The sequence below is a fragment of the Phyllobates terribilis genome, unplaced genomic scaffold (genome assembly GCF_046119375.1).
Source record: "Phyllobates terribilis strain yellow unplaced genomic scaffold, ASM4611937v1 Scaffold_5__5_contigs__length_657084704, whole genome shotgun sequence".
Lineage (NCBI taxonomy): Eukaryota > Metazoa > Chordata > Amphibia > Anura > Dendrobatidae > Phyllobates > Phyllobates terribilis.
In genome coordinates this window covers 67,965,412-67,993,331 of record NW_027362765.1, presented here as the reverse complement: position 1 = coordinate 67,993,331, position 27,920 = coordinate 67,965,412, and the positions used below count along the sequence as shown (strand labels likewise).

Here is a 27,920-nt window from a genome sequence, read left to right as displayed (position 1 = left end):
CCTTCCTGCGATCCCGTGCGGTGTCCTTCTTCTCCTGAGTTGCGCGCCTCCTTCACAGCAGGCGCATGACGATGACGTCATAAGCCGGCCGGCGAAGGGAGACACGCAGCTTCAGCTGCTTCACTGGGATGTGCGCCGCGGTGGTTCAGGTAATGAACGCTACGTGCGCGCGTCCCTGCATACACTGTGCCTGCGCTTTTAAAGGGCCCGTGCCCCTTAAAACCGCAGGATTTTTTTTTGTTCTCTTCTCCCCCCTCTACTCTGCAGCAGGGGGCGGGGCCCACCGGGAAATTTCCCGGTATCCCGCCAGCCCAGACCGACCCTGGTCACATATATAGTAATCTTGACCGGCTCTAGTAGCTTTCTAGGACAAGGTCATCAGAGTTATTAAGGAGGTGACAGGAGTATCAGTACCTAGGACACCAGAGGCTACACAGTTATACATGTTTTCTATGCTCAAACAGGTGTATAAGATAATCACTATTAAAAAGCATCTACTTAAAGCAGCCTAAACAATAATTTCACGTCATAAGAGTTCAGTAGACCCCCCTTCTTTAGAAGAATGGTTTATAGAGATGGCTAGGAGCCATGCTATGGAGAAACGGAAAGTCTAAACACAAGAAGAGACCATTACAACCGCTAGTAAATGGTTTCACTGGGAAACCGTACCCTATTTTCCACTCTACCAAACTATCCTAAGTTTTTAATCCTAACTACGCTATAAAGTGAATACCCATGCATCCCCTTCCTATTCTTCTCCTTGCTTACCCTCCTTGAAGTGTATTTATTATCCATATACTACATCAGTTTCATGATATTTGTACCTGGATTATCGCTCTTTATTCATATGCATTAATGCTTTATGTAGTGAAGTCTATATATCGCTTTTTTCCGTTCTTCCTCTTTCAGACTTTGATTTTCTGTTTATTGTTATATTATGATGTTACAAAATCAATAAAACTTTAAATTTGAAATAAAAAGAAAAGGCTACTTTCCTGTGTGAGTTTTTAGATATGCAACAAAATTTGTTTTCCGATTAAAGAATCTCCCCTGTTCTGAACATGAAAATAGCTTCATTACTGTGTGAATTCACTGATGTTTAGCAAATTTTGATTTAGTACTGTAATATTTCCCACATTCTGAACAAGAAAACGTCTTATCCTTTGTGAATTTTCTGATGTCTAACAAGACATGATTTCATTGTAAAACATTTCCCACATTCTGAACATGAAAATGGCTTCTCCCCTGTGTGTATTTTCTGATGTCTAACAAGACATGATTTCATTGTAAAATATTTCCCACATTCTGAACATGAAAATGGCTTTGTCCCTGTGTGAATTTTCTGATGTGTAGCAAGTTTTGATTTAGTACTGACATATTTCCCACATTCTGAACATGAAAATGGTTTCTCCCCTGTATGAATTCTCTGATGTGTAGCAAGACTTGATGTGTCTGTAAAATATTTCCCACATTCTGAACAAGAAAATGGTTTCTCCCCTGTGTGAATTCTCTGATGTTTAACAAGACTTGATTTCTCTGTAAAACATTTCCCACATTCTGAACAAGAAAATGGCTTCTCCCCTGTGTGAACTCTCTGATGTGTTACAAGAATTGATTTCTCTTTAAAACTTTTCCCACATTCTGAACAAGAAAATGGTTTCTCCCCTGTGTGAATTCTCTGATGCATCACAAAATTTGATTTGTGTGTAAAACATTTCCCGCATTCTGAACAAGAAAATGGCTTCTCCCCTGTGTGAATTCTCTGATGGTTAAAAAGTACAGACTTCTCACTATATCGTTTTCCACATTCTGCACATGAAAATGGCTTATCCCCTGTGTGATTTTTCAGATGTGCAAAAAGCTGTGTTTTCTGATTAAAACATTTCCCACATTCTGAACATGAAAATGGCTTCACCCCTGTGTGAATTCTTTCATGTGTAAGAAGACTTGACTTATCTCTAAAGCATTTCCCACATTCTGAACATGAAAATGGCTTCACCCCTGTGTGTATTTTCTGATGTCTAGCAAGACATGATTTCATTGTAAAACATTTCCCACACTCTGGACATGAAAATGGCTTCTCCCCTGTGTGTATTATCTGATGCGTTACAAGACATGATTTCTTTGTAAAACATTTCCCACACTCTGAACATGAAAATGGCTTCTCCCCTGTGTGTACTATCTGATGTGCTACAAGCCATGATTTGTGTGTAAAATATTTTCCACATTCTGAACATGAAAATGGTTTCTCCCCTATGTCAGCTATTTCATGTTCAACAGCCCTTCTGTGACTTTTGTTTTGCATATTTGTCTTTGATGAAGCAGAAAAAGGGACCTGCTGAAAAGGATCAGATGACAGATTTTTCCTGATAACATCTTCAAGTGTATCTGGTATAATTACATGTTCTTCACAAGTATCTGATGTGATACCAAGAATATCAGCTGAAAAACCTGAGAGTATCAGACGTCCCTCTGAGCTTCTGGTACAGTCACCTGCTAAGAATAAAAATGATTTTATTATTTTTCAATAACATTGCATTGGAATTATATTACTATTTATATGGTTGTGATGGTGTGATATGGTATGTGGGTATCATTTTGTGTATATTTATATATTACTGATTTTCATAGTGTTCTCTTGTTGCTCTGTGTCCCTCTAATGTTGACTTCACTTGTAGGATGGGTTGATATTGGTTAATTGATCAATAGCTGTTATTTATCATCTGATATCAGCTCCCACAGCTTATTATACTGTTATCTGTGCACAGGGTCAGTGAATAATGCAGTTTGCTAATATGCTAATGGAATATTGAACCAGGCTAGCTTGTTGATTTTGTAAAGCAATTGAAGGACCAACAATGCCACCTCCCACCTGACCTGTGAATGAGGATAGGGAATTTTAAATATCACAGCCAGGAGAGACACTGGTTAGATTCTGTGTGGGACAATGACGTGAAGACATGTTAGAGAGAATGGGAGAAACCTGGATGACTTTGAAAATACTGCTGGATGAATATATACGGAAAAGCATATGGACTATTTTATCCTCTGTCTGCTAGATTATTGGACTCTCATCTCCCGGGACATTTATGCAGTTACCAGACTGCATTCATGTTTCTGGACTATTTTTATCCTCTGTGTGGTGGATTGTATATGGACCTTTCAGATTTGCCTATAATAAAGGTCTTGGAATTGTTCAATCTTCTCTTGTTCTGTTGATTGTGTGATGTTGGAGAAGGACCCCGTGACAATTATTATATACTTTATAGTATTTCCATGCAAACTGCAATATAATTCAATGATTAACAGAGTAAGACAATAGACCACAGAGGGACTGAGATTACAGTGTTAGGTCACCAGGTTATGGCCTTACAAATTTTCATTACTTGATTATAGCCATATTTTCAGTTCATGTTTCCCTGTGTCTGTGATAAATCGATTCCAGTTACATGTTCAGAGCAGACTCATAAAAATAATCTATAATCAGTTTTATTATTATTTTATTATGACTCCATCTCATACATTTTCTGACAGGTACAATCCTATAGCAATGAGCATATTGGAGTAGATTGGTCACGTACACAAGTCATGGCTTTGGAGAAAAAGTAATTTTTTTTATATATTTTTGTCAGGAACATATTAATGTCAGTAACATATTAACAGAATATTAGCCCCTTCTCCCATGCCCTCTCCTGTAGCTTTTGTCCAGAGATGACAATTATACAGTGTCTTCCTGCAAATCATCACCCACAGCCAAAAGGCCTTACACAAACATGCTGGCCATGAAGTGTTACAAGCTAAAATGCAAATGTATTTCCTCTTAACACAGACCTTAGATAGATTGACACCTTCTCACAGGCCAGAGTTTGGAGGAAAGAGGAAATGGTTTGTGAAGTTCAAAGGCACTCACAAACAATTCCCGGCCACCAGCCGTAACCAGGTCGACTCAGATATGAAATATGAAATATTGAGATTTCCATAGGTCAGACAGTAACGGGACCCATATGTTTAGTGACCAAATCAGCCCAGGAATGTATATGTAGTTTACCAGGGTTGTAAGTAAAATCAGGCGACTATGCGATGTGTGGTCTCTAACTGAAGATAAAATCATAAGGGAAAACATGATATCACTTTTGGGTTTCTGGGATCAACGCGTGATGAGTTATCCCAAAAAACAGGTTTTTAATACAAATCTGAAGGGTGGAGCCCACACATCACAGTCATCAGAGGGGGGGGTCTCTCCTTTCAGCATAAAATAGTTTGTTGAGGCTGAAGACATGTTCTTTGCCCGGGAGTATATGTCTATCATAGCGGAGGACCCTGTTCGATAACAGTAAACTGAGCGTCTCCCCTCCACCTATACTGAGTCGTCGCAGCGAACTTTAAGTTTCACCTTTTTTATCCTGTTTTTATTTGTGTAACTGCTTATGTATTTTAATGTCTCCTTTGCAACATCCTTGTACATATTTCTCCTAAACACTGCAACACTGCCTCCCTTTTGGATTAAATATAAAATTTAATAGCCATATACGCTACCAAAATGCAGGCATCCGGCCAGGCCTGTATTATATTTTAAACTCGACCGGTGGTGGCAGAGAATATTAATAATAATTGGACTACTGTATGGAGGCCGTTAAACATGGATTCTAGGCTTTGGAATCCCCGAGGTGTGACGCCATAGACTCACTGGTCACTTGCCGATATCCACGTAGCGAGTAGTGTGGATCGCGTGCTCGCGACACTGGATAAAATACGGACAGCGTGACGGCACGGGGAGATATTGCGTGATCTCCCCGGTGTCGTCCCTCTGTGTGTGTTGGGATCCCTGACAAATTTTATTAATGTAACTAAACAGTGGATACAGGAAGGGAGAACAAGTCCTTCATATTCTTATATACAGTGGAAACCAGAAGTTTACATACACTATATAAAAAGACACATATGCATGTTTTTCTCAATATCTGAAATGAAATCATAATAAACCTTTCACGTTTTAGGTCAATTAGGATTACCATAATTTTTATTATTTGCCAAATGGCAGAATAATGAGACAGAGAGAATGTTTAAGGCATTTTTATTACTTACTGCAAAGTCAAAAGTTTACATACACTAAGATTACTATGCCTTTAAACAATTCTGGATTGCCGATATGATGATGTCATGTGTTTGGAAGCTTCTAGGTTTTTTGGCAATATCTAAGTTAATTAGAGACACACCTGTGGATGTATTTTAATGCACACCTGAAACACACTGCTCCTTTGTGTAGCATCATGGGAAAGTCTAAAGAAATAAGCCAAGATATCAGGAAGAGAATTGTGGACTTGCACAAGTCTGGCTCATCCTTGGGTACAATTTCAAGATACCTGAAGGTGCCTCGTTCATCTGTATAAACAATTACACGCAAGTACAAACAAGATGGGAATGTCCAGCCATCATACCGCTCAGGAAGGAGACGGGTTCTGTGTCCCAGAGATGAACGTGCTTTGGTCCGACATGTGCATATCAACCCAAGGACAAAAGCAAAAGACCTTGTGAAGATGATGGCGGATGCTGGTAAGATTATGTCAATAACTACAGTGAAATGAGTATTGTATCAACATGGGCTAAAAGGCCACTCTGCAAGAAAGAAGCCATTACTCGAAAAGAAACATAAAGGCAGATTAATGTTTGCAAATGCACACAGGAACAAAGACCTTAATTTTTGGAGACATGTCCTGTGGTCTGATGAAACTAAAATTTAACTTTTTGGGCATAATAACCATTGTTACACTTGGAGGAAAAGGGAGAAGATTGTAAGCCTAAGAACACCATCCCAACTGTGGCAGCATCATGTTGTGGGGTTGTTTTGTTGCAGGAGGGACTGGTGCACTTCACAAAATAGATGGCATCATGAGAAAAGAAGATTATGTGGCAATACTGAAGCAACATCTCAAGAAATCAGCCAGGAAGTTAAAGCTTGTGCGGGGATGGGTCTTCCAAACGGACAATGACCCAAAGCATACTGACAAAATGGTAACACAGTGGCTTAAGGATAACCAAGTCAATGTTTTGGAGTGGCCATCACAAAGTCCTGATCTCAATCGTATTGAAAATTTATGGGCAAAGCTGAAAAGGCAGGTGCCAGCAGGGTGACCTACAAACCTGGATCAGTTACACAAGCTTTGACAGGGGGAATGGGCCCAAATTCCGACCAACTATTTTGAGAAGCTTGTGGAAGGATTTCCCAAATGTTTGACCCAAGTCATTCAGTTTAAGGGCAATGGTAACAAATACTAATGAAATGCATGTAAACTTTTGATTTTGCAGTAAGTAATAAAAATGCCTTAAAACATTCTCGCTCTCTCTCATTATTCTGGCATTTGGCATGTATTAAAAATTATGGTAATTCTAAATGAACTAAAACGGGAATGGTTTATTCTGCTTTCATGTCAGATATTGAAAAAACATACATATGTGTATTTTTATATAGTGTATGTAAACTTCTGGTTTCAACTGTATGTCATGCAAGGCAAAAGAAACATTGGCTGAATATGGCAGCACTGGGGGATCGTAAAATGTATTTGCAACAGTGTCCTCGGCAAACATAGTTGTCCATCCCTGTTTCTTTTGTAGATCACCTAGCCTTACACTGGTGCTTGAAAGTTTGTGAATCCTTCAAAATGTTTCATATTTCTGCAAAAATTTGACCTAAAACCACATCAGATTTTCACACTAAAAGTAGATAAAGAGAGACGTCTATTTGTACTATCTAGCAGGTCAGTTATGTAACACTATGAGGTCAGTCCTCCCCTAGGACCATGGCTGATTATTTTCTAACTACTAGGGTGGCGTTTGTTTTCTGGAGAGAACACCTTATACTAATAATAATATTTTTTTGCAAAGTTGGCAGAAATCGTGAGTTGTCTCATTCTTTGCTTTCTCAAAAAAGGCCCAGGCTAGGCAACCCTTGCCGCCCTTGCAAACTGCAGACCCGTGACCGCTGCTGACCACAGCCACAGTTGTGACTGAGGATGCAGTGCTTGTCGTGGTTGCATCACTCCGTGTCTGTGCGGGAGGCCGCAATGTAATCTCCTCCTCCACCTTCTCTGATGAACTACTCAGCTGCCTCTGGGTTCACACCAAGTGGGATCTACAACCTCATCTTCATCCTCTCTGTTCTCCCACTCCTCGCACTGAGAGTCACCCTCCTCCTTTTCCTGCTCTGACAGCACAGTACAGTCCGCGTGCGCGTCAGGTATCTGTGTCTCATCAGGATCACCTCCCCCGGGGGTTAACGTCTGGTGACGAGGGTCAGGATTCTGCACTGACCTTACTTGCCCAGCCCTGGATCCAACTGAAAAAAATTTAGTCATCGGTGCAGATGCTTTCTTCCTCCTGAGTCTGTGAATCTTTGGAGCAGACCTCTAATGCCCATGGCATAGAATGTGTGAACAGCTCTACAGACACACCCATCTGTGGTTCCCTACAGTGAGATTGGCGGTTGGAAAGTTGTGACGCAGTGGTAAACAAGGGTAATTGGGGTGCCACCTCTGAGGACTGTACTGTGTGTGATGTTGAGGTGGAGGAAGAGGAGGAGAGGCCACATGATGCAGCGCTTGCCATCCACTGGAGCACATACTCTAGCTGGCCTTCATATACTAGGCGTACCGCTGTGTGGCTACCAAAGAAAGGGAATGGAGTAGCCCGTCCAGTAAAGGAGTTGTCAGTTGTCTTTGAATAGGATGTGACGGTGTTTGCTCAGTAGAGCTTTCACTAACATTACCACCTACTCCACGAACATCTTGAACACCAAGCCTATTCCCCTATCCACCACAACTTCGCTTTTTCCCTTGTTGAATGTACCCTTTCCCTCTTTTAACCAGCTGTTTAACAAACCTATGCCCAGACCTGTCAGTCACCTGTCACTAAATTACCAATCAGCATTTATTTGCTCAGATAGTATGGCTGGAGCATGCCATTAGTAAAAAAAAAATAGAATTAGTACTTACCGGTAATTCGGTTTCTAGAAGCCTTCCACGACAGCAATGGAGGATGTTGTCCACGCCCTACTGGGGGACAGGAACATAGAGAGTTTAAAAGCCCCTCCCCACCGTCAATCCCCAGTGTTTACCAAAATCACCTGGAAAAATGGTTACCTGACAGTTATATAGAATCCATAGGGAGGGAAATTCGTGCTGTCGTGGAAGGCTTCTAGAAACCGAATTACCGGTAAGGACTAATTCTATTTTCTCAATAAGCCTTCCACGACAGCATTGGAGGAATACCAACGATATTTTGTTAGGGAGGGACAATAGCTTGTAGGACTTTCCTACCAAAGGCTAAATCTCTAGTGGATGATAAGTCTAATCTATAATGTTTAGAAAAAGTATGAAGGGAAGACCATGTAGCTGCCCTGCAAATCTGCTCAGTAGAAGCGCCCGCTCTTTCGGCCCATGAAGTTGATGTGGATCTGGTAGAATGGGCCTTTAAGGCAATCGGTGGATTCATTTGTTGGTTGTTATAGGCTTCCCCAATTGCCTTTTTGATCCAGTTTGCTATACTGGATTTAGCTGCCTTCCTTCCTCTGTTCTGCCCTGAGTGCTGTATAAATAGGTTCCCATCCAATCTCCAGGACTCAGTTTGTTGAAGATAATAAAAGGACAGCTCTGCGGACATCTAGAAGGTGGAACTCTGCTTCCTTTGGATTGGAAGGATTCTGGCAGAAGGAGGGAAGGATGATTTCCTGGGAACAATGGAAATCCATAACTACCTTTGGGAGAAAGGAAGGGTCCAGGCGAAGCATAATTCTATCCTCGGTCACATTCATGTAAGGTTCTCTGATAGAAAGGGCCTGTAGTTTTCCTACTCTCCGTGCTGAAATGATGGCTACTAAGAAGGCAGTCTTATGGGAGAGAGTCTGTATTGTGCTAGAGGATGGAGGATCAAAGGGAGAGAGGGTTAAACCCTTGAGTACCACGTTTAGATCCCAGGATGGGACCTGAGACTGAATTCTTGGGTGAAGTCTGAGTGCTGAATCTCTTGATCAACCTATGAGAGGCCAAATCTTGGTCGAATATGGAACTTAGGGCTGAAATCTGCACCTTAAGAGTGCTAGGTTTGAGACCGAACTCCAATCCACTCTGTAGAAAATCAAGGATCCGAGCAATGTTGGGATGTGAGGTATCAGGAATGTCCAGGGTGTATCATGATAGGAATCTTTTCCATATTTTGCAGTATATCGCATTGGTTACTGGCTTCCTACTCTGTTGAAGAGTTTTTATAACTTTTTCTGAGAGACCTTTGGATCTTAAGATCTCGACTTCAGTAACCAGGCTGCCAGGTTTGGCCACTGAGGATTGGGATGGAACAGGGGCCCTTGAGAGAGAAGACTGTTGACCTGTGGTAGTATCACTGGACCCTCTAGGCAGAGTTCTGTGATGGCCCCGAACCAAGGCCTTTTGGGCCACAGAGGGGCCACCAGAATTGTTGCCACTCTCTCTAACCTGATTTTCTGGATGGTTCTTGCTATCCGCGGTATTGGAGGAAACGCATAGACCAGCTTGAAATGCCAGGTATGGGCTAGTGCGTCCAAATTCATGGCATTGTCTCGTCTGTCCAATGAAAAGAAGAGGGGAAGTTTTGCGTTTAACCGACTGGCAAAGAGATCTACCTCGGGGAGACCCCATTTTGCTACCAGCGACTGGAAAATCTGAGGATTTAGGCTCCATTCTCCTGGCTGGATATCTTTCCTGCTTAGAAAGTCTGCTTGAAGGTTGTTTGCGCCTTTCAGGTGGATTGCTGAAAGTGATAGATGTTGTTCTGCCCAAAAAAATATTCGGCCTGCAATCTGTTTTAGACTGTGTACCTTCGTACCTCCTTGATGACGAAGGAAGGCAACTGTAGTCACGTTGTCCGAGAGAATCTTGATGTGAGAACCCTGGATTAGGTTGACTGCCGCTCTGAGCGTTTTTTCTACCGCCATTAGCTCCCTGAAGTTGGAAGATCTGGCACTGATCTTGGGACTCCATCTGCCTTGAAAGGGAATCTGGGCCACCATAGCTCCCCAGCCTCGTAAACTGGCGTCGGTAGTCACTGTAATTAGAGGGTCCTGGGTCCAAGAAATACCTCTCTGAAGATTTCGGGAGCTTAGCCACCAAGAAAGAGAAGCTTTTATCCGACTGGGGGTCCTGAATCGTTTGTTTAGTGAGTCCCTTTGTCTGTTCCAGGATCTTAGGATATGATCCTGGAGGGGCCTTGAGTGAGCCTGGGCCCACAACACCGACTGGATACAGGCTGTCATAGACCCCAATACAGACATTGTTGTTCTCAATGTTGGATTCTCTTGGTGTCTGAAATTTGAGATTTTGGATCTGAGAGCTGTCTGATGCTCCAATGGTAGAAAGGACATCTGTTTGTTGGAATCCAGTAAGACATCAAGGAACTTCCTCCTTGATGAATGGAGGAGTTCCGACTTTTTTAGGTTTGGAACCCAACCTAATGACCGAAGGGCTTTTAAGGTTATAGAGACGTGAAGATTGAGAGTAGCTACTAAAGGAGCGACAATCAACATGTCGTCCAAGTATGGAATTATGCAGACGCCCTGTTTCTGGATGAGTGCAATGACTTCTGCCACAATCTTCGTAAACACCCGGGGTGCTGAAGAGATGCCGAAGGGCAGTACATTGTACTGGTAATGAACTGTTATATTGTCCCTGAGGACTGCAAACCGCAGGAACTTCCTGTGGGACGGATGAATCGGCACATGGTAGTACGCATCTTTTAAATCTATTGTCGCCATGACGAAGTCTTTCCCTATTAGGGGAATAGTTGATTTTATAGACTCCATCTTGAATCGTCTGTAATTGATGTGATGGTTTAGGGACTTCAGGTTGATTATGATGCGTGGGGTCCCTGGAGGTTTCCGTATTAGGAATATTTTTGAGTAGTGACCCGTCCCCTCCTGGCCAGGAGGGACCAGAGACACCACTTTCGAATTCAGAAGGTTTTTAAGGGCGACCGATAGGAGTTCCTGAGCCCCCCGAGAAGGAGGGGACGTGACCCTCAGGATCTGAGGGGGGCGACTCTCGAATTCCAATAGAAGACCTTCCTCAATGGTATTGAAGATCCACTGGCAGGAAGATATTGCCCGCCACTGGGGAAAGAAATTCGAGAGACGTCCCCCTACACGGACCAAGTCATTGCCTGTCCTGCTGCTGGTGTTGTTGCTGGGGTACAAGGATAGTTCCAGCGCCCAGATTTTCCCTTTCCTCTATACTGTGAGGAGTGACTTTGGGAAGGCCGAAAGGAACGTTTCGTAGCCCGTTTCTGTTCGGGAAGGGTTTTCTTCCTGTCTTAGGTCTTTTCCAGGATTTCATCCAGGGCTGGGCCAAATACATACTTTCCTTGGAATGGAATGGAACAGAGCTTAACTTTAGAGGTGACGTCCCCACTCCATGCTTTGAGCCATAGTGCACGGCGAGCAGTATTGGACAGGACAGCTGCTCTGGCCGCGATCCGGACTGACTCAGCCGAGGCGTCCGCTAAGAAACCTGTGGCTTTTTGAAGGAGAGGAATGAAGTCAAGCAGGTCTGCCCTGGATGTGCCCTGAGACAGATGTTCCTCCAGTTGGGTCAGCCATTTGAAGAGGGATCTGGCCACACAAGTCGAGGAAATATTGACTGAGAGAGGTAGAGGAGGTTTCCCACGATTTTTTAAGGACTCTTTCCATTTTGCGCTCCAAAGGATCCTTTAATTGGGACGAGTCCTCAAAGGGAAGTGAGGTTTTTCTCACTACCCTAGCCACCTGGATGTCCACCTTAGGGACTTCCCACTCAAATCCTTCACCCTCTAACGGAAACCTATGTTTTAATTCCGAAAGGGTGGTGAGACGATTTTCCGGGGATTCCCATTCCTGTCGGATGAGATCTCTAATTACCTCATGGACTGGAAAACCAGCCTGCTTTTTTGTTTTAAGACCCCTAAACATCTCGTCCTGAACAGAACAGGGAACCTCCACTTCCTCTAGCCCCATAGTGCCTCTAACTGCGTCCAGTAGTTCCTCTAAGTTGTCCGAGGAAAAATAATATCTACTGGTTTTTACTGTTTTGGCAGGCCCTACGGATGCCAATTCCTCAAAATCATCAGAGGCTGAGCTACTAGCGTCCATAGAGACCACATCTGAGTCTAACTCCGGGATCTTCCTCTTCTTAGGGGGAGAGGGCCTGGAGGAGGAATAGACAGGTAGGGCAGCAAAGGAAGCCTGGACCTTCTGTTTAACGAGTGATCTGAGCTCCTCGATCAGTGAGGGGTTTTCTTCTCTAATTATTTTATCCGTACAGGGCTGACACAACTTCTTCTTATAGGACGAGGACAGCTTTTTTGTACAGATGCCACATCTACGGGGCTGGTCTTTATCCTTCTTAGAAGTGGGGGCCTTGTCTTCATAAGAAAGGGGAAGAGAAGGGAACTCATGTAACTAGAAGGAGGGGAGATCTAGTGACATCTTTCCGAGATAACCCCATAGTGACCACCCAGGAACTACTCACTGTAGCCGAGGGCATGCTGGGCTCTGCAGATGCAGGGGTACTGGACCTATCACCTTCCATATTGGGAATACGGTGGGAATTGCCTACCTTTTGGTGTCTTCAGGCGGGTTTTAAATAGAAAACCGTGCCTCCCAGCAAGGGACCACAGTCCCCTCCCCTTTCCTGTTACTTTAAGGGCCAATCCAGGGTTGGTATGGGCCTTGATGGTCCTGGACCGGAGCGATGGGACCCGCAGTGACGTCACCCGGTGAGCGCGCCTAAACCGCCCGTCGGCTCACGAGAGCCCCACCACACATCTCAGCGTGGAACGCTCAGGCCGGAAGCGGCAGGGCCCGCGGCGACGCCACTTCCGGTGCGCGCGCGGGGATGCCCCATGCGCGCGGCGAAGTCTGCACTCCCCAGGCCGCCAGGAAAGAGGAGATGCCGGAGAGCAGGAGCGGCCTCCAGCATGAACGATCCCCTGGCTTGCTTTACCCTCTGTGGGGCACAGGAAGCCAGGGAGGTCCCCAAAGGGGAGCAGCAAGGAGGGAGGAGGGAGCACCCCGACAGACCACTGCCCGGCAACACAGCTCTGCCCTGCTGGTCCGACAGCACTGCAGGATCTCTCCATGCCCCAAGGGGGACAGGAAAACACTGGGGATTGACGGTGGGGAGGGGCTTTTAAACTCTCTATGTTCCTGTCCCCCAATAGGGCGAGGACAACATCCTCCAATGCTGTCGTGGAAGGCATATTGAGAAATTAGATTTTCTATTGGGGAGCCCTGGATAGAGCAGCATCTCAGCGCAAAACAATTACACGCTCAGATGTGGCCTGGTTTAAGTAGCATGGTAGTACCAGAAAAAAAATTTGATTTTCTAATGTGGAGCCCTGGATAGAGCACGGTAGTACCAGAAAAAATTTAAAGTTTCAAAAGGTGTACTCCTGTGTGGAGCACAATATCAGCACAAGAGTTTTATGCTGAAATGTGGCCTGGTATCTCTGTCTGGACCATACTATTAGCAAAAACAATTGATCTGCTGGAAGGTCGATTTCACAGCCACACAGGATCCTATCTATCTAAACCAGGGGTCTCAAACACGCGGCTCGCGGGCCGCATGCGGCCCCTGAGGCTGCTTTATGCGGCCCGCAGGCACAGACCCCTTGACGATCCCGACCTGGTCCAGGAGGAGCCGCCGACAGCAGCGCTGCATTGCCGCACAGAGACTGTCTCCCAGCACAGCATTTCCAATGCCAGCCGCCGGCCAATCAGAGGCCAGCAGCTGATATCTGCGTGTTGGCGCAGCGAGTATGACGTCATTGCCATATGCAGATGTCAGCTGCTGGCCTCTGATTGGCCGGCGGCTGACATTGGAAATGCTGTGCTGGGAGACAGTCTCTGTGCGGCAATTCAGCGCTGCTGTCGGCGGCTCCTCCTGGACCAGGTCGGGATCGTCAAGGGGTTGGACTCTGTGGTCCCTGCGGGCCACATCTGCAGGAAGGCCGCCGAGGGAACGGAGGACAGGTGAGAATCATCTTTTTTTTCTATTTTATGTGTGTGAAGAACAGCACAGGGGGCACATAGCCACAAGAGGGGACCTGGATGGGGCACATAGCCACAAGATGGGGACCTGGATGGGACACATAGCCACAAGATGGGGACCTGGATGGGACACATAGCCACAAGATGGGGACCTGGATGGGGCACATAGCCACAAGATGGGGACCTGGATGGGGCACATAGCCACAAGATGGGGACCTGGATGGGGCACATAGCCACAAGATGGGGACCTGGATGGGGCACATAGCCACAAGAGGGGACCTGGATGGGGCACATAGCCACAAGAGGGGATCTGGATGGGGCACATAGCCACAAGAGGGGACCTGGATGGGGCACATAGCCACAAGATGGGGACCTGGATGGGGCACATAGCCACAAGATGGGGACCTGGATGGGGCACATAGCCACAAGAGGGGACCTGGATGGGGCACATATCCACAAGAGGGGACCTGGATGGGGCACATAGCCACAAGAGGGGACCTGGATGGGGCACATAGCCACAAGAGGGGACCTGGATGGGGCACATAGCCACAAGAGGGGACCTGGATGGGGCACATAGCCTCAAGATGTGGACCTGGATGGGGCACATAGCCACAAGAGGGGACCTGGATGGGGCACATAGCCACAAGATGGGGACCTGGATGGGGCACATAGCCACAAGATGGGGACCTGGATGGGACACATAGCCACAAGATGGGGACCTGGATGGGACACATAGCCACAAGATGGGGACCTGGATGGGGCACATAGCCACAAGATGGGGACCTGGATGGGGCACATAGCCACAAGATGGGGACCTGGATGGGGCACATAGCCACAAGAGGGGACCTGGATGGGGCACATAGCCACAAGAGGGGACCTGGATGGGGCACATAGCCACAAGAGGGGACCTGGATGGGGCACATAGCCACAAGAGGGGACCTGGATGGGGCACATAGCCACAAGAGGGGACCTGGATGGGGCACATAGCCACAAGAGGGGACCTGGATGGGGCACATAGCCACAAGAGGGGACCTGGATGGGGCACATAGCCACAAGATGGGGACCTGGATGAGGCACATTAGTACAAGATGGGCACCAGGATGGGGAACATTGCCAAAAGATGGGGACCTGGATGGAGCACATAGACACAAGATGGGGACCTGGATCAGGAACATTGCCACAGGATGGGGATCTGGATGGGGCAAATAGACACAAGATGGGGACCTGGATGGGGTACATAGCCACAAGATGGGGACCTGGATGGGACACATAGCCACAGGATGGGGACCTGGATGGGACACATAGCCACAGGATGGGGACCTGGATGGGGCACATAGCCACAGGATGGGGACCTGCATGGGGTACATAACCACAAGATGGAGACCTGGATGGGGCACATAGCCACAAGATGGGGACCTGGATGGGGAACATAGCCACAGGATGGGGACCTGGATGGGGCACATAGCCACAGGATGGGGACCTGGATGGGGCACATTAGTACAAGATGGGGACTTGGATGGGGAACATTACTACAAGATGTTTTCCATTATTACTATATGATGCTAATTGTAAGACAATATTACTGTATGTGGCCAATTGGGGGAAATAAAATTGTAAAAAAAATAAAAAATATAATAAAGCATGAAAAAATATTGGGCACTAAAAATGCTGTTTTATATGTAAACTAAAGTAAACACAAAAAAGTGCACGTTTATTATCGCCACATCCATAACGACCCAAGCCATAAAAAATAAACACGGCAAAAATGTTCAAAAGGTGTATACAAAAAAAATGGTATCACTAAAAATGTCACATTGAACAAAGAATGCGGCCCCCCAAATTCAAATTTTTTCCATGTGCGGCCCATATACCCAGCCGAGTTTGAGACCCCTGATCTAAACTATCTGACCTGCAAGCAACCACCTAGCTAACTATCTCACTCTTTCACTATCCAGTAGCAGCAGCAGGCACAGCCTCTCTGCGCTGTTACACTGACAAAATGGTGCCAAAACAAGATGTCTGCTCTTTACATGGAAAGAAATCTGTGACTTTGGCAGCCAATGACACAAGCCCTTGTGTCTGGATGTTGAAGATGGTTCCTGCGTCCACACATTAAATTAAGAAAAATAAAAAAAATTAAGAACAGCTCTTCTGACCTCTCCTTACCCCCTCCCCTCATCAAACACGTCCCCATCACTCATCATACAGCACCACTATCCTAGCCAAAGTCCTAAAAAATACATTAGTGGAAACACGATCATTTACCGCACTTTTTTCCGAATTTTGCCGATTTTGAGTAAAAACACTCGGGTGTCCGATCACGAATTTGAATGTGCAATGTTCATACCAAATTTGAAATTGGCGAACGTTTTCCGAACATGTTTGCTCATCTTTACTAAAGACAAGGGCTGTGGAGTCGGAGTCGTGGAGTCAGAGCCCATTTTGGTGGAGCTAGAGTCAGAGTCGGTATAAAATGGACCCACTCCAACTCCTAAAATATATAATAAATTGGGTACAGTAGTACAATGCAGTTTGTGGGGAATATTTTTTCATAAGAATTTGGGAAAGTTATGAAATGTCCTATAAATGTCTGTCCTATTCCTGATCTAAGGGTCTAGACTTTTAGCTGAGATGAATCTGTGCTACAGTAAATTTATCACTTAAACATGAGCCAAGTATGAGGGAGTCAGAGTTGTGTAATCGGAGTCAGTGGCATGGTTTAGCTTACCGCCTCCACAGCCCTGCTAAAGACTACTCTGTGTCTGAGTAGCCAAAGACACAAACTGCGGCACCAAGTCCCATGAGGTTGGTGTAGTCAAAGCACAGGGGTTTACACCCATCAGAAATGTTGCTCCAATCCATCTTTAAATTGGGTACCATTTCTGGTGAGGCACGTACCACTGAAAAGAGGTAGTGTGTGCACATCTGAATGAATTCAGCATTACTTACCCCACCACCTCCCTTCATTAAAGACTGGTGTGCATGGTGCCGATCTTGAGGAGATTGTCCAAGACTTACTTTTTTTTTTTTTTTTTTACTATGGGCCTAAAACTAAACAGGCAGGTATTTGCTGATAGAGGCAATAACCTGCCTGCTGTACTCAGTCCTGTGTCAGAGTTGTCACCAAACGCTCCAGCCAGTGACTTATCTGCTCCATGTCAACGAGCAGCTCATCTTCCAGGCTGCTATGTCGATAGGGCATGACTTCCAATGTCATGGTGATTGAAAGCCGGCTTTCCGCAGTTAAACTAACACAGCATGACATGGGCAGTCATGCCCCATCAACAGAGCAGAGTGGAAGAGTAGTTGAATCACCAGTAAGAACAGTCTGTGACCACTATGTGTCAGTAGAGATCGGCAGCAGGCACAAAAGGTAGGTAGGAAGTGACTACTGGCATGATAGTTATTAGCACATTTTAAAAATAAAAAAAATAATATAATCAGGTAACCCCATAACGAATCAGCCCCTACATCCACATCAAAAATTTCATATGAACACACCTGAAAAAACCCCAAACAGCTAAAGTTACTCTGCAAGTCAGTGACTGAGTAGAACCTGTGACTTCTCTTCATTTAGTGATCGCTACTCACCTGTGCGGTTATCTGTAGGAATCTCCTCTTTACACCGCTCATCACCCCTCACATATGTCTCTGTAGTATTAATATGGGTTAAATCTTTACCCTGAAAGAAATATTGTAAAAGTCACAGACAGATAAAAACATTTTAGAAGATCCGGACAACATCTAATGTGTATGATCAGCTTTATCCGGTCATCTCCACCAGATATAAAACATACATTGAATGGCCACATGGTGAGAAGATCCAGACAACATCTAATGTCTATGATCAGCTTTATCCTGTCATCTCCACCATGAATAAAACATACACTGAATGGCCACATTGTGAGAAGATCCAGACAACATCTACTGTCTATGATCAGCTTTATCCTGTCATCTCCACCAAGTATAAAACATACATTGAATGGCCACATGGTGAGAAGATCCAGACAACATCTAATGTCTATGATCAGCTTTATCCTGTCATCTCCACCATGAATAAAACATACACTGAATGGCCACATTGTGAGAAGATCCAGACAACATCTAATGTCTATGATCAGCTTTATCCTGTCATCTCCACCAGATATAAAACATACACTGAATGGCCACATTGTGAGAAGATCCGGACAACATCTAATGTCTATGATCAGCTTTATCCTGTCATCTCCACCAGATATAAAACATACACTGAATGGTCACATTACTAGAGACACCCATCTAGTAGTGTGTAGGATCTTCAGAACCTCAGCAATTAATTGCGTCCTAGATTGAACAAGGTGTTCCCCAGCAATACTGGCCCATGCCAATAGGATAGGTTCTTGCAGTTGCAGCAAATTAGATGAAGGTGCTGAGATGTTCTGAACATCCCATTCTACCTCGTCCCAGAGATGCTTTATAGGGTTAAGATCTGGAAGCTGGAAAAACAAGGAAAACTCAATGACATATTCCTGGTGTTAAAGAATGGAAGATCCTGGCACCTCCTGAGGAGAACTGCTGGGTGACATAAAGGTATATTTGTGGAACTGCAAAATATACTGTAATTACATAATAGAAGATTGACAACATAATGCAAAGCTTTTGCCTAAACTCCCCACAGCCCCTCCTCATAACTACTCAAATCTTTTCCTCCAGGCTCCAAAACCAGCTTCTCCGCCATCACAGAAGATCAACTTTCCTCTTTACTCTCCAAATCACATCTCAACACCTGTGAACTTCACCCAATCCCGTCCCACCTCACCCCAAACCTTACCACAGTCTTCATCCCAACCCTAACCCACCTCTTCAACCTGTCACTAACAACTGGTGTCTTGCCCTCATGCTTCAAACATGCCTTGATCACGCTATCCCCCCATATCACTTCTTTCCTATGCCTCAAAAGTACTGGAACAACACGTCCATTTTGAACTGTCCTCCCATCTCTCCTCCTGCTCCCTCTTTGACCGCTTACAATCTGGCTTCCGACTGCACCATTCCATTGAAATTGCCTTGACCAAAGTCACCAATGTCCTACTAACCGCCAAATCAAAGCGACACTACCCTGTCTTCCTCCTGGGCCTGTCATCTGCCTTTGAAATAGTGGACCATTCCCTCCTTCTACAGACTCTCTCATCTCTTGGCATCACAGACTTGACCCTATCTTGGATCTTCTCATACCTAACAGACCAGACATTCAGTGTCTTCCACTCACAAACCACCTCAATGGGAGATAAGCTGTACGCCAAAAGTGCTTCGGGGCTGTGCTGACAGGGTCTCACCAAGTCTCCCCTTCCTATGGGTAAGCATACAAGTCTGTAATCCTTTGCTAGCTTTTTTTTGCTTATGGCCATTGGGCCTCTTATAATACATGGCGATTTGTTAAATAAGCTCTGTATATACTACACTGTTCAAACAATAAAGGGATCACTCAAATAACACATCCTAGATCTGAATGAATGAAATATTCTCATTGAATACTTTGTTCTGTACAAAGTTGAATGTGCTGACAACAAAATCACACAAAAATCATCAATGGAAATCAAATTTATTAACCAATGGAGGCCTGGATTTGGAGTCAACCCCAAAATTAAAGTGGAAAAACACACTACAGGCTGATCCAACTTTGATGTAATGTCCTTAAAACAAGTCAAAATGAGGCTCAGTATTGTATGTGGCCTCCACGTGCCTGTATGACCTCCCTACAACGCCTAGGCATGCTCCTGATGAGGTTGCGGATAGTCTCCTGTGGGATCTCCTCCCAGACCTGGACTAAAGCATCCGCCAACTTCTGGACAGTTTGTGGTGCAATGTGACGTTGGTGGATGGAGCGAGACATGATGTTCCAGATGTGCTCAATAGGATTCAGGTCTGGGGAACGGGCGGGCCAGTCCATAGCTTTAATGCCTTCACCTTGCAGGAACGGATGACACACTCCAGCCACATGAGGTCTGGCATTATCCTGCATTAGGAGGAACCCAAGGCCAACCACACCAGCTTATGGTCTCACAAGGGGTCTGAGGATCTCATCTCGGTACCTAATGGCAGTCAGGCTACCTCTGGCAACCACATTGAGGGGTGTGCGGCCCTCTAAAGAAATGCCACCCCACACCATTACTGACCCTCTGCCAAACCGGTCATGCTGAAGGATGTTGCAGGCAGCAGATCGCTCTCCATGGCATCTCCAGACTCGGTCACGTCTGTCACATGTGCTCAGTGTGAACCTGCTTTCATCTGTGAAGAGCACAGGGCGCCAGTGGCGACTTTGCCAATCCTGGTGTTCTGTGGCAAATGCCAAGCGTCCGGCACGGTGTTGGGCTGTGAGCACAACCCCCATCTGTGGACGTCGGGCCCTCATACCACCCTTGTGGAGTCGGTTTCTAACTGTTTGTGCAGACACATGCACATTTGTGGCCAGCTGGAGGTCATTTTGCAGGGCTCTGGCAGTGCTCCTCCTGTTCCTCCTTGCACAAAGGCTGAGGTAGCGGTCCTGCTGCTGGGTTGCTGCCCTCCTACGGCCCCCACCACGTCTCCTGGTAGCACCTCCAGCCTCTGGACACTACGCTGACAGATACAGCAAACCTTCTTGCCACAGCTCGCATTGATGTGCCATCCTGGATGAGCTGCACTACCTGAGCAACTTCTGTGGGTTGTAGAGTCCGTCTCATGCTACCACGAGCGTGAAAGCACAACCAACATTCAAAAGTGACCAAAACATCAGCCAGAAAGCATTGGTACTGAGATGTGGTCTGTGGTCCCCACCTGCAGAACCACTCCTTTATTGAGTGTGTCTTGATAATTGCCAATAATTTCCATCTATTGTCTATTCCATTTGCACAACAGCATGAGACATTGATTGTCAATCAGTGTTGCTTCCTAAGTGGAAAGTTTGATTTCACAGAAGTTTGATTTACTTGGGAGTTATATTCTGTTGTTTAAGTGTTCCCTTTATTTTTTTGAGCAGTGTATATATTGCTTGATATTTCGGTGACTCTCTGTCTGTTATTCCTCCTTATCCATTACATCCTGTGATATGTTTGGCAAAATATTTATTAGAAAAAATTCATTAAAACATTTCTGTTTTAATTGTATTGGTGGTTCATGGTTACTCCAATCTTTGTTTTGAGCATGATATGAGGTGTGCGGTCCGAGCCTGACAGTTGCATACGAATACATGATGTCATGATCGAGTCGGGAGAGCCACCAGTCAGTTGGAGCATTGTGATGCAATCCCCATCTGAGTTATATGACTGTCTGACTCTTCCCAAAAAAAAAAATATAGACTGAACACAAGACCTTCACAGCAGTCTACACATAATAAGGAAGATATCATGATACCTTCTCTCCATCTAGCTGATGATCCTGAGGAACATCGGGATCTTCTTCTTTACAGTCCAGTGGAAGAAGAGGACGGGGACATCTCTCTGGTGTTGTCCTCTTACTGGATAGAACTATAGAAAACACATATAGGGACTGAATTAATTCTTTACATACAGATAATTATTGGCCATGTGTATTTAGTCCTGTCTATTACCTGGTGACGTGAGGGGTTGGGGAACCTCCATCATGATCTCGTACAGATCTTTGTGTCCTTCTAAATACTCCCACTCCTCCATGGAGAAATAGACAGCAACATCCTGACATCTTATAGGAACCTGACACATACAATGATACCGTCATCCCCCCGATCCATTCATAGCGTTACTGTATAATGTCCTAGCATTCCCACCTTTCCAGTCAGCAGCTCAATCATCTTGTAGGCGAGTTCTAGGATCTTCTGGTCATTGATGTCTTCATGTATCAGGGGGTGAGGTGGAGGCCCCATGATTGGGCTCAGGGGTCTTCCCCATCCCTCAGACACAGGGTCCTGACAGCGCTCACTAGTGGTCTTCTTCACTACTGTGTAATCCTGGTTATGGAGAGACACATTAATAAATCTCACTACAGACATTTCCAGAGTCCTCACCTCTCCAGTTCTGTCCATCTGTTATTCCCATAGATAAGAATGATGTAATGTGACGTCATCAGAATCTCTCACCTCTCCAGTAAGCCGGAAGAGGATCTCTAGGGTGAGGTGTAATATCCTCTCCGCCGTCTTGTCCCTGTCCCTATCCATCCTTGATGGGTCAATCAGGAAAATTCTCTTATGTAGAAGATCTCCACTGAGAGGATCCGATATTGTAGGGACCTGAATGGGGAGAAGATGACGATGTAACATCATAAAGATCCCATGTAAGAAATCTCCGGAGCTGTTACCGGCTTCACATGATCACTACATCCAGTCATGGCCCCGTCCTGCCCCCGGTATAACACACAATCACATTATAGTCACATACACAGATTTATCACATAATGTCTCAAATCCAGCACCAAAAACACTGAACAAATCTAAAAAGAAAAATCTAAATGATCTGAATATTTGTTAAATATTTAACTGACGCTGCGGTCACATGTGTGTCAGAGATATCAGCACAGACTGAAAAGAGATGGCGGATGAGGAAGATATTAACCCATATATAGAAGTCAGTCCAGTACAGGTAGTATAGTCTGACTAGGAAGAAAGAAGGAAAAAGTAAAAAAGAAGAGGGGGGGGGGGAGAGAGAGTGGGGGATGATATTGAAAAGACCATACAAAGAGAGATAGAATTAATAAGCTGAAACCATTGTGGTCTGTATGAAAAAACTAATCTAAACATTCACAAAGTCGGTCACATGTATACAAGATGGTTTTAACGCCATTCCCTGATGAAGGCTTGCAACGAAACGCACGTTGGGAGTGGGCCATCCCAGCAGGAGGAACATTTGGGTAAATATTTGTCCTTTACGTATTCTCTTCATATATGCAGCCCTTATTCACAAACTCTAGCTTTACCTCGCTGTATACCACTATTACTTGGACTGGTATATGTTATTATCTAAATGACATCTTTGTTCCATTATATACTTAATTGTATACATTGTTATTATACCATTGTTCTAATATCCTAGCTTCCCCTCCTGCTGCGTTTGTTGCCCTCTGGTGTTTCCCCCATTTTTTAAACTACTTGTCTTTTTATGTACTATTTCTATTCAATCAACTATAGTAATTCTGAACCTTTTCTAGGCTGTACACAATTCTTGTAGTTTTTTTTTATTTCACGTATTCCACAGCCACCTATTTTTTGTTACATGCTCAACTTTGGTGCTTTTTATTAATTTAGTCAATTTACTACTACTTTTTTTTTACTATTTATGCACCATTTTGCGGTACTGCCTCTTTTGTACCCAGTACAGGTAGTTTAGTGGGACTGGAAACAAAAGAAGGAAAATCTTTGAAACAATTATTAAACAGCATATATGAAAGTACTTGGATAAGAATTCAGTAATTAACCAGAGCCAGCAAGGGTTTGTAGCAAACAAGTCATGCCAGACTAATTTTATTTCCTTCTATGATGGAATCACTGACTGGGTGGATCAGGGAAATGTGGTAGATATAGTATATCTCGACTTCAGCAAAGCATTTGTTAAAGTATCTCATACTAGCCTTATTGAAAAAATGACCAAGTATGGGATTGACAAGGCTGCAGTTAGCTGGATTCATAACTGGCTCAGTGACCATGCTCAAAGATGGGTAATAAATGGTTGTACATCCAACTGGAAGAGTGTTTCAGGTGGGGTATCACAAGGCTCTGTCTTGGCCCCAGTGTTGTTCAATATTTTTAGCAATGATTTAGATAAGGGAACTGAAGGTAAACTAATCAAACTTGTAGATGATGCAAAGCTAGGAAGGATAGCTAACACTAGAGAACACAGAGAAAGGATTCAGAACGATCTAGATAAGCTTGAACAATGGGCAGCAACTATTAGAATGGTATTTAACAGGGGGAAATGCAAGATTCTACATCTGGGCAAGAAAAACAAAAATGACATCTAAATAATGAGAGGAATACAACTAAGCAACAGCACATGGGCAAGAGACTTTGGTATACTAATAGATCACAGACTGCACATGAGTCAACAGTGTGATTCAACAGCAAAAAAGGCAAACACGGTTCTGGGATGTATTAAGAGAAGCATACAGTCTAGAACACATTAAATAATCATACCACTTTTTACTCCTCCCTGGTCAGACCTCATCTGAAATACTGAGTCCAGTTCCGGGTACCACATTTTAAATAAGACATCGAGAAAGTGGAATAAATTCAGAGAAGAGTGACCAGGACAGTGAGCTGACTGCAAACTATGTCCTACGAGGAACACTTAAAGGATCTGGGAATGTTTAGGTTGCAAAAAAGAAGGCTAAGAGGAGACTTAATAGCGGCCTACAAATATCTGAAAAGGTGTCACAGTGTAGAGGGATCATGCTTATTCTCATTTGCACACAGAAACACGACAAGCAATGGAATGAAACAAAGGGAAAATATACAAATTAGATATTAGAAAATAACCTTTTTGACAGTGAGGGTGATTAATGAGTGGAACAGGCTGCCACAAGAGGTGGCGAGTAGTGTTGAGCAAAAGTGCTCCGATAACGTGTTATCCAAGTATCTTGGGCATGCTCATGTATGGGTTTGACAAGGGCTTATATGCCTCTCCGTCTCTAAACAGTGTTTGTACAAAATGTGTGCTGATTTGTGACTAATATGTGGAACTGCATAGAGTTCTATGAGCACTAAGGTGTGCAGTTAATGTGATTAATGTATAATATTCTTTATGTGTAAACATGGAAGTCTAGGGTTCAGTATAGGACACAGTTATAGCATATGACTTAGGGATTAAGTTAGGAAGGGAAAGATTCATTTGGGTGCATACTAGATATAGGAAGTAGGAAGTGAATTGTACAGGTTAGGATACAGTTAAATGTTCAGGAACAGCTCCAGTGTGGGAGAGGCAGGGCCAGTTAACAAGAGAAGCACTCCTGGTTTCAGTAAGACAAAGATAGTTGGAAATTAGATTACAATTTTAAGTGTTAGCAGAGTTCAAGGCCAGACGACTTGAGGGAACGAAAAATACAGACTGTCCAGGCAGAATGAGGATGTCGGTTACTGTTTTGTACGGACATCCCTGCAATGTTCGGGACCTATGGCCAGAACGAGGCACTGGGAAGTGTGTCTTATTCCTTTCCCACAAGAGGATGCCGGACGGGGAGAAACACCAAGGTTACTTACCGGTAGCTGGTTTTTCCTGAGCCCATGACAGCACACCTTGAGAGAGGATCCGCCCCACCAAGGACAGGAAACCGTCTGAAATAAAAGGGCGGTACCTCTCCCTCGCTTCAGTTGTTTACAGAGCATTGAGAGGACCTCCCTAAACAGGTTAGGCACATAACCAACACCACAATATACATATACACACCACCCCAAACAGTGCACACCAGGGTGTGAGAAACATAGAAAAAATAAGGGGGGGAAACTACGGGTGCTGTCATGGGCTCAGGAAAAACCGGCTACCGGTAAGTAACCTTGGTGTTTTCCCCTCCCCCATGACAGCACACCTTGAGAGAATTTTGGAGAATTTATGAGCACCCTAGGGAGGGACCACCGTCTGAAGTACCCTTCTCCCAAAGGTGAGATCAAAAGAGGATAGATCCAACCGATAGTGCTTAAAGAAGGTGGATGGTGTAGACCAAGTAGCAGCCCTACATATCTGCTCGATCGAGACATCTGCTCTCTCTGCCCAGGAGGTTGCAACGGCTCTGGTGGAATGAGCCCTCACATTGTCCGGGGCTGGAACCCCTGTGGACGTATAGGCTAAGCAAATGGCCTCCCTGAGCCACCTAGAGATGGTACCCTTGGACACCCCGTGACCTTTCCTACACCCTTGAAAGGCCAGGAACAGAGAACCGTCTTTCCTCCACAGACTAGTCATGTGAATGTACTGTAGCAGGGACCTCCTAACATCTAGGCTATGGAACCTGACTTCCCCTGGGTTCTTGGGATTGCTGCAGAACGAGGGTAGCACAATCTCCTGACTACGGTGAAATCTAGATACCACCTTGGGAAGGTATGCTGGATCTGGCCGCAAGGTGACCCTATCCTCAAAGATTTGTGTGTAAGGAGGATTAACCGAAAGGGCCTGCAGATCACCCACCCTACGGGCTGACGTTAAGGCCACTAGGAGGATGGTCTTAACGGTGAGAATTTTTGGAGAAACCTTGTGTAGAGGTTCAAATGGTTCACTAGTAAGAGCGTTCAAGACTAAGTTCAGGTCCCAAGGAGGAACACTCAAGGATCTAACCGGTCCTGCTCTGGCACAGGACTTGATAAACCTCGAGATCCACCTATTCCCAGCCAGATTACAATTGTAGAGTGCTCCCAAAGCTGAAACTTGAACCTTAAGGGTCCCTGAAGCTAGACCCAGGTCCCGCCCCTTTTGCAGAAATTCCAGGATCCCTCTGATCGGAGGTTTGCTCGATAGCGGGATATCTATAAATTCTATGAATTTACCCCAAACCCTGCTATAAATCTTAATTGTAATTGGTTTTCTGCTCCCCAATAAAGTAGAAACTAAGCCTGGTGAAAACCCCTTGCTACTCAATAGCGACCTCTCAAATTCCATGACGAAAGATGGAACCCCCTGGCCTGGGCATGGAATACTGGTCCCTGCATGAGAAGGTCCGGCCTCTCTGGTAGAATCCAGGGATCTGACACCGACATTAGCCGAAGCAGAGAGAACCAAGGCCTCTTGGGCCAAAAAGGGGCTATCAAAATCACCCTGGCGCCTTCCTCCCGGATCTTCCTCACCACTACTGGAATCATCACTAATGGCGGAAAGGCATAGGCCTTCCTGAACCCCCAAGGAATCTGGAGGGCATCTACGGCATGGGGATTTTCTGCCGGATTTAGGGAGCAAAATCTCTGCACCTTTCTGTTTGCCCTTGTGGCGAACAGGTCTATGTCTGGCTGCCCCCATAACTGGACAATCTGATGGAAGACCTCCGGGTTCAACCCCCACTCCCCCTGTCTTAGGGTATGGCGGCTTAGAAAATCTGCTTTCACGTTTTCTATCCCCTTTATGTGAAGGGCGCTGAGGGATAGGAGGTTTCGCTCTGATAGACCAAGGATCCTGTCTGCCACCACCATCAGAGGGCGTGACCTTGTCCCTCCTTGGTGATTCACATAGGCTACTGCTGTCCGGTTGTCGGACCTGACCTGGACATGGTGATTTTGGATGTGAGGGAGGAAGCCCCTGAGGGATCTTTCTACGGCCCAAAGCTCCTTTAAGTTTGAGGATGCTCCCCCCTCGTGGTAAGCCCAGTGACCCTGTATTGCGAGTTCTGCTAGATGACCCCCCCCATCCGGAACTGCTTGTGTCGGTCGTAATTACCCGATCTACTGGTCTGGACCATTGAACGCCTGCGGTTAGATTTCCCCTGACTGTCCACCACGAAAGGGAATCTACTACTTGTGGGGAGAGAGAGAGCCTGCCTTCTAAATGCCCGTTGCAGGACCTCTGTGCTGACAGGACCTCCCACTGAAGCCGCCTCATATGCCCCTGGGCCCACATTACTGCTGGGAGACAGGCCGTCATAGAACCCAGGAGGGACATTGCCTCTCTCAGAGACATCTCTGGAGCTTGAATGGCCTTCGAGACTAATGCAATCAACCTGCAGATTTTGTCCTCTGGGAGGAAGCAGGTTTGGCGACGAGAGTCTAGGATTAGACCCAGAAAGGTCTGATGCTACACTTCCGTGACCACTAGGAGCTGACTGGAGCAGTGGGCTTCTGTTTTCCCTATTATCAAGAAGTCGTCTAAATATGGCACGATCACTACATTCTTGATCCGTAGGAAGGCTGTCACTTCTGCTATTAGTTTCGTAAATATTCTCGGGGCAATGGAGAGGCCAAAGGGTAGGGCAGCAAACT

The 27,920-nt window shown here is 45.2% G+C and overlaps 1 pseudogene; it reads right to left on the bottom strand.

Moving 5' to 3' along the window:
* Window positions 1–1,004: 1,004 nt before the first annotated feature.
* Window positions 1,005–27,920, bottom strand: part of LOC141270716 (uncharacterized) — a 47,403-nt pseudogene continuing 20,487 nt past the window's right edge.